This window comes from Neovison vison, chromosome 5, assembly GCF_020171115.1.
Source record: "Neovison vison isolate M4711 chromosome 5, ASM_NN_V1, whole genome shotgun sequence".
In the NCBI taxonomy this organism is placed as follows: Eukaryota; Metazoa; Chordata; class Mammalia; order Carnivora; family Mustelidae; genus Neogale; species Neogale vison.
In genome coordinates this window covers 163969304-163977868 of record NC_058095.1, presented here as the reverse complement: position 1 = coordinate 163977868, position 8565 = coordinate 163969304, and positions in this window count along the sequence as shown.

Genomic DNA, 8565 nt, shown 5'->3' with positions numbered 1-8565 from the left:
ACTTCCAGCTGTGAACTAGAAAATGGGAGACTGATAGAAGTTTCAGTTTTATGAAATCCCCTGGAACACACTTCTGGGTCCAATTACAGTGAAAATAGAGGAACAGTTTTGGAGAAATCTGGCTCAGAGACTATAGTTCGGGAGAGGAGAAGGGGCTACACAAAGCATTTGATCCCTCCTGTGTTATGTCATCAGACACTCTCAGATGCAGACCAATGTCATTAATTTGGAGGATCTCTCTAATGTGGGAGGTTTAGGACTTAGAGGGTCTTTGCAAAGTTGATTTTGTGAGGACAGAAACAAAAATATGACCTTTCAGTCTGCCTTTGAGAACACACATGATGTTAGTGCCATGATCAGGGATGGTTGCACGGCGTCCCCGAAGACGGTGCATGGCAGAAACAGACCAGGAGCTGACCTGGGGACCTAGGAGGCCCTGGTTAGGGAGTGCTTGGAAAACTCCCGGGTCCGCTCTGTGCAAGGACTGGCCTCAAGGAAGCAACACTGGAAACAACATCCAAGGCTCAGATCGCGGCCATCAGTTCCTTGCTAATGATCCAAACTTCTTATCTTAACCACTGAGTCCTGAATTTCCGTATTTGGAGAGCTGAGGAGGCCCAGAGGTTCTCCCTGTAGTTGTGCTGATTTGATTTATTTTGTTTTATCTCTATGCCTGGAGCTCCCACCCATCTAAGTTAGACATCGGAGCTGCATGATGTGTGCCTAGTCTAACTTCCATCTTCCTATTAGCCTTCTGAGTGTGCCTGTCACTTCCCATCCCAGGCCCAGTCCTCCGTCCGCCTCTTACTGTTTTCAGATGGCCAAATCCTGCGCCCCAGTGGGGCCCCAGCAGCAGGGGTTGGCACACCCTGTCCGGTTAGAGATGGAGCCGAGCAGTGCAGAACCACAGGCTAAAGAGCCAGGAGAGGTGATGGCGCCTGTCCCCAACTGGTAGGTGCCAGGCACGCTCCCAGGCCTTCCTGCTCAAGACTGGGCATCACACCCACTTCCACTAAACTGCAGCTTTTAGCCTGCGGAACATTTAGAAGTTTGTTTGGATTCTGACCCTGCCATCCTTTGTCACTGCCATTGCTTTGGGACTTGCGGATTCGATGAAATGTCTTCCATCTTGCACTAAGTCATTGATACAAATGCAGGAAGACCACACACGTCCCTCCATACTGACACCAGTTTATTCATCAGGGATCTCCGGCTGTGGCCATTGAACCTGTCCCTGATCTCTTCTCTGAGCTGGAGCCTCGTTCCCATCAGGAGGAGCCATGTTTTCCCATCTTTGCATCCCTCACACTAAGCGGAGTGTCAGGCACAAGGTAGCGGTTTACAAATAATATTTGTTGGGTAAGATGTTTGTCAAAATGATTTATTTTAGGGGTGCCTGGGTGAGTGGCTCAATCAGTTGAACATCTGACTCTTGATTTCTGCTCCAATCATGATGTCGGGGTCCTGGGATGGAGCCCCTCCTTGGGCTCCATGCAGAGTGGGAAGTCTGATTTTTATTCTCTCTCTTTCCCTGTCCCTCTGTCCCTTTCCCCTAAAATAAATAAATAAATCTTTTTAAAAAGGTTTTACTTGAAAATTTGACCTATTCTGTAAGGATCTTACAAAATACCCCATTATAGGTGACTGGAGTCCCAATAGTTGTGCCTTAAAACACTTCCATGAACTCTGAGTCCACAGTAGCCATGGGAAGCAGAGTCCAGGCCACACACCAAAATCTCTTTCAGCTCTCCTGTTCCGTGCGGTCCTCTCTTGGATTTCCCTTTTCTCATGCATGTGTTAATCAGATTTCCACTCATGGCAGCTTTTGCTGGACACTTGTTGTCTCTTTCTTTGCCCACAGAAGCACTAAGCGATTTCCATTGTCACAGCTCTGCCCTGAAGGCCACGGCGACGCCCCAGCATTTCGCAGCATCCGGAAGGCATTCAGCCCAACCCAGCCCATCTGCCTTGCATTGTCCTGAGCAGGAAAATGCAAGCCTGTGTTTGGCTCAAAGTGGAGAAAGGGCCTGCAGGGGGCTGGGGTTGCAATCAGGTGCTGGGGGCATTTGGGTGCAAAAGACAGGCCAGTGTGTGGCCAGCCCGGCTCCTCTTCCAGGGACCGGACAGGTTTCAGTTTACAGAGGGAAGCCGTAACAAAGGCCACATTCTTCTGCTCGCATGGGCGTCCTTGAAAACCCACACGTATCTCTTACCACAGCCACCCAAGCAATCTGGGATCCCGCACAAACGTGCAGTGCCTTCTGGAGAGGAAGTCTTTATGAATATTTTAGAAACAACAACAACAAAAACAAGAACAAAAACAAAACCGGCTGCCAGAGCCTCGATCTGAAGCATCTCAAACCTCGTGCGCGTTTTCAGACCGTCCAGGCAGCACGGACGTTCTCCCTGGTGAGTCAGGAAGGAAACTCAGCACTCCATTTCTCTCTACTTGGGGACCTGAGATAACAAAGCCTCTGCTCGTGAGTTCTCTAACCAGATGAACTCTAAAAAGTGTGCGACCGGAGTTGGCGTTGGGTGGACCTGACCAGGACGGAGGAGCACACGGGCGTCTCCACGCAGGGAGAGCTGACAGGTTTTCCTTCATATGCCGAAGAATTGTTAAAACCAGCAGTTAAGAACATTAAACACCAATACTCTGCCTTGAGGAAAAATGGGGGTTCAAGCTAAAATAAGACATTTGAAATCTGTAATTAGATGCAGGCTTGGTCTTAAAAGTCCATAATACTCTTTTTGTCATTGACTTTTGCAGTAACTCCTTTCTGAATTGCTCTGCCTCTCTTCACCCGTCTAGCTTTCCTAAGTAAAGACCTCCAGAAACAAACGACTTGATCGAGTGCTTTTGGACTGCTTTTCCAGTGTTTGTTTGTTTGTTTTTTAAACATTTATTTATTTATTTGACAGAGATCGCAAGCAGGCAGACAGGCAGGCAGAGAGAGGGGCACGCAGGCTTCCCGCTGAGCAGAGAGCCCGATGCGGGGCTCCATCCCAGGACCCTGGGATCATGACCTGAGCTGAAGGCAGAGGCTTGAACCCACTGAGCGCCCCAGGCGCCCCTCCAGTTTTCTTCATTGGAATATGTGAACACATGACTTGACTTTAACCTATTTTTCCTGGTGCTCAAAAGCATATAACATTATTTACATATTGTGCTCTTGTTTATTTTCAATCCTGGTTCATTAATGTGCAGGTTAAGCAAAATGGGAAAAGATTATTAGCATCCTTTACTGAATCTAAAGTCAATGGTACAACAAAATAGACACGGGGTAATGATATTTTGGGTAGTGTTCTCTTTCCTGACTGGTTGATTACAGTCATCTTTTGGGCAAAGGCAGTTCACTCAAAATATTGTGCTGAAAACGTGTCACAGCACAGGGACACTGGTCACTAGTAGGGATTATATTCCCTCAAGGCACTGTGAGTGCAGAATATGCAAATGTTGAGCCATTGTTCCTAGGGGAGAGACAGGGTCCGGTACCTCCAAGCTCTGGTTACATTTTCCCCAAGCCATCAATCCGAACTTCCGTCCCACGCGTGTCTCTGGCAGGAACAAAGCTCATCTCCCCGAGGCTCATCCCACCTTCCTGCTCTTAGGAACAGCTCCATGCTCTGTAGCGCGGCATGTAGGGCTGTTCTCAACAGTGAAATTACCAAGGCACGGATCAAAATACCACAGAGCTGACCCTTGTCACCCTCTGAGCGCTGAGACAGGGAGCGGGAGCACGCATGGGGGCAATGAAAATTGGGGGCCACCCGGGGCGTCCCCATGCTTGACAGAGAAAGCACGGTGGGTATTGATTTGGAGGGTTACAGATACATTTTGATGAGTAGATGAATTTGCAGACATGGGATCTGTAAATAACGCGGATTGGCCGCACTTCTGGAAGAATCGCCGGAAATATCTGTATTTTGTAACAGATCCTTTTGCCGATACTGATTCCATCACCTCTGAACATTCCCAGCGCTCGCTGCTTAGCTTTCTCTTCTCAGAAAATCTTTTGGAATGACACAAATTCACACCCTCCCCCCGCCCCCGCCCCCGGTTATTACCGTCCACACCACCCTCTAACTCACTAAGGATCGTGCTTGCTGCCTGCGTGGCGTTAGCATGTAGAGTCGCTGATGGGAAGGGAAGCACCTCCAGCCTCGTGCCCTCGGTCCCCAAGCTCTCCCTGCCGCCGTGCACCAGGCCTCCCGGTCTGTCTGCCTGAGAACATCGTATGTGGAGGAATATGCTAGAACAGAGGACAGACGGCAGGTGAGGCGGAGCGCCCGGGGCCCCCGCAGCGGGGGGATTCCCAGCAGGACTGCGCCCTGTGGCCCGCAGCACTCCCCTGCCCTGCCCTCCGTCCTACCTTTCCCGTCTCTCTCTACCCCTTCCCCTATAAACCACCCTTCTGTGCACCCTCGGTTCAGGTTCTGTTTCGCTGGTACCTCACACTGAGGAAGAAACAAGGTTCTCTGGGAACCTCGATAAGACCGTGTGCGTTTCTGCAGAACCGTCCGAGCTCCGAGCACGGCCTCCTGGAGCGGGGTCCTGAGGACACGGCCCCGCTCTGCCACTCTCGGATCCCTCGGCGCTGGTTTCCTAGGGCTGCTGTGACAGAGGACTGCAAACCGGGTCACTTCAAGCAGCAGAAGTGACTGAAGTGTGTCCTGGAGGCCCGGAGTCTGAAATCCGGGTGTCAGCAGAGCCACGTCCCCGAAGGCTCTAAGGGACAGTCGGTGGTGGGTCTTTCTCGCAGTCCCCGGTGTGGCTGGCAGCCCCTGGCACGGCGTCTGTTTCTGTCTCCTTACACGGACACGGATCACTGGCCTAGGGCACACTCTGGGATCCCATCTTAACTGCAATCCACCTGCAAAGACCTTATCCACATAAGGTTACACACGCGGGGGTTGGGACGCAGACGTACCACGCTGGGGACACAACTCAGCCCACAACCGTGACAGTTACTGTCCTCGTCACTGTTCTTTCTCTCTTTAGTCTCTAACCTCCCGTCACTGCCACAGTAGAAACCCGGCAATGGTTCCTCTCAAGAGAAATACACTTACCCATGCGCACTGAAATACAGAGAAAGTAAAGCATAAATCAAATTGATGTCTCCTAAAATAATTACATTCTCAAGCTCAAGTATTTAACGTCTAACATTCTAACTCAACCTAAGATCCTCATTTAACACTTGTGAAATGTCTTGGAAGCACGGGTACAGGTCAGAGTTGACAGCGGCCTGGGTTTTTTCAAGGACCAAGGGCCACACTTTCTAGACTTCGGCTGTTCAGGTACAATCGAGCAACAACTACAACAACACGGATGTCAGGATTCTGTCAGCCCAGGACCAGACGTGGGTTTGCCAACATCAGGGTCCCTGCTGCACAGTCCGATCGCTCCTACTGGGGCATGACATTAGCAGAGCTGGCGGTGTTTCATATCTCTTCAAGCTCTGATGCATTCTGCACAACCCCGGACTGTCGCTGCAAATGAAAACAACCGATGTAAGTCATATCATTTAGCTTGAGGAGCAAAGCTTTAAAAGGACCGCGCTCCTCAAAGGTTGTTTTGTTCCTGATGGCTTATTTTGTAAGATTTCTCTCTCTCTCTCTCTTTCTTCCTTCCTTCCTTCCTTTCTTTTTTCTTTGAATGTTCTGTTTCTGTTCCAGTCCCCAATGGAAACGAAAGCAAACCTCCCCTGGAGGGAGCCTCCTGGGGTGTTCAACGTGCCGGCCGCCCCTGAGAGGCAGCAGGTGCCGAGGGGAGCAGAGCTGGGCCCGTGGGCCGGACCCCGGCGAAGTCTGTGGGGCTTGAGTGACGAGAAGTCGCATGTGGTGTCGTTTTCACCTGTAGAGAGAGACAGATATAGCCGGACCAGCCTAACCATCTCGTACCAAAGACACATTGTCATCCGAGCCGGGTTTTCACCCGCGGGACCAACACAGCTCTGTCACGGCCTCGGAGCCGGCAGGAACCTCCGGGTCTTCTCTCTTCCCGGTCAGCGGGTGCGCAATGCTGCTCAGCAGGCGGTCCAGGTCTCTCTGGAGGGCGACCTCCTTCGGCTAAGCGACATTAACATCAGGGTGGCCTGATTAAGTTGCTGGTTATTTTGAGTGCTGTCTGCGGTTGAGCTGATGGCAAGAATCCCCCTCCGGACCTTTCCCGACTTTAGAGAAGATGGACGAGCCTCGTGTTGCCCGTGCTGGTCAGCGTGTGGGCACCCCTGGGCCATCGCGCACGGCACACTCCGAAAGCGTGTGGGAGCAGTTTCTGCAGGTGCACAAGGGAATGGGAACCCTCTGAGGTCCAGGAGGAGGGCTGGAGGCTGGGGCTCAGCTTGAGGAGTCGCCTGGGCACCCACAGAAGAGCCAGCTGCTCTATGTCGCAAGCATAAGAAAGATGGGTTTTGTTTTTCTCTTTACCTTCACAGGGTACTCGGTGCCATGTTCCCCCGGTGCTGGGGGTGAGCACGGCCAGAGGCTCCGACAGGAAGTGCTTATGCAGCTTCCCCGTGTGCACCTGGCAGCCACCAGCAGGAGCAGGAGCAGGAACAGGACCGCACGGGACTATCTTGGTCCCTCCTGGTGTTTCTGCAGGTGCTGGGAAGAGCTCTTAGCGCCACGTGCCTGGGAAGCGGGAAGTAGCAAGTCCTTTTACATATACACGTGCATTTTAAGACCTGGAGTGTACATGATCCCTGAGCTCATCCCAGGACAGGAACAGTGGAGAACGTGGCTGTGTCCCCAGGGGCGCCACTGGCTCTCCGGGACACACAACTCAGCAAAAAGCTGAGGTCACAACGCAACTAGATTCAGAGAGGGGACAGCTGGCTCCCGGAGTGGCCCAGCCCCAGAAGCCAAAATACACAGGCTTTCCTGGTGCCACCGAACCCTTCCATCACTCCCATTATGTCACTAATAGGTGTCTTCTCGTTACCTATGGACACTGCTGACTTGTTTGGGTGGGAACCCGCGCAGAAGGGGGAAACCGTCAGAAAGCATTGCGAGCCCCATCAGTACTCCGTGTGCTGTGATAATGGCCTGGAGTGCCTCTCTCCCAGGCTCATCAGCGGACCGCGAGTGCTCACTGTCACCGTGTGTCCATTTTCCTGTAAGACGACTTTGGGACCAGAAAACAGGCCAACCGTTTATTTAATAAGTAATAAAAACACATTTTTAAGGACTGACTTTGAATAGTGGATGCTTTCTGACCTGAACTGGAAAATGGGCTTCTATCCAGCACCTGCTAATAACGTCCCAAAAGCCTAAGGTCCCAGTGAGCAGACACGGCCAGGACAGAAATTTCGGTGCCCATTAAAATACCTTAAATTCCCCAAATCTGGAGTTTAATCATTTACACATTCTCATATCCCATCGTCTGCCCAGTGATTTCTTCTTCTGAGAGCCGTTAAATGTTAATTAATTAGATAATGTGTTCTGTTGTACTTTAAGTCCGACTCACAATTGCATCTGGCATATGGTGCCGGAGGAGTCTGTCCCAAGACGCCGCTGAAGAGCGCAGAGCGGCTGGAGGAGACCTGCCCGCGGGGCCGCGGTCCCTGCAGGAAGCAGCGGGAGCACAGAGGGAGCGCCGTCTCGAAAGGAAGGACGCCAAGTGCGCCTGTGAGCTCGGGAGAGACTTTACAAAAGGAGAAAACATGTTTTTCATCTTTCATAATTAGCCTTGGTAAATATGGAAGGGTTGTTTTAGTTTGCTTGGGGAAGAACAAAACAAACAAACAAACAAAAAACCAAAAGCAACCCTGCTGTTAATTGGTTCATTGGCTCGTCCATGAAACAAACGTAAATAGATTGGACGGTCCAGTTCCCTGCTGGTAGCGGGGAGCAGGAGGTGAGGGAGGGAGGCGCCTGCCGCGGCCATAACCTAGTGAGAAAGACGGCTGGGGAGCATCTGAAGAGGGTGTTTTGTTGGAACAGACCCGATATCAGGAGACGTCTGGGTCCTGGAGGCCACAGGGAGTCTCGACCCTTGACCTCAGAAGGAGTGTTTCTGCTCCAGGATGGTCCCACTCAGTTTTCATCTGTCCAGCTTCATCCGTGCCAAGATGCCAGGGCAAGGGGGTCACTGTGCTTGCGGGGGCAATGTCCCTGGTGTTCAGCGACGCGGCCCCAGAGCAGACTCAGGTATGTGGGAGACCAGAGGCGGGTGGGTGCTCCTTGGCCCTGGGGCTCAGCCGTCCCGCAGGGGCTGGCACGGGTGAGGCGGTGATGGCGGGGAAGTCATCCAGTCATGACTAAATGAGCGCTTTTCACCGATTTTTAACAAATATTTCGATTCCTACCCTGGGTAGGAATGGAGACACAGATGAGGCATAAAGTGAAAATTCTACAGGTGGGCAAACATCTCAGAGGATATTCAGGCCCATGTGGTGAATAAATGAAAACAAAACCACAGTAATTTTTTTCATATATCAAATGGCCAAAATTTTTTGAATGCTAATGATACAGATGATAGTTTTGGGAAATAGATTTCTCACCCATTTCTCACAATTTTCTAGATAGTGATTAAGTCACGATGTCTTTTGGCCCAAAAATTAC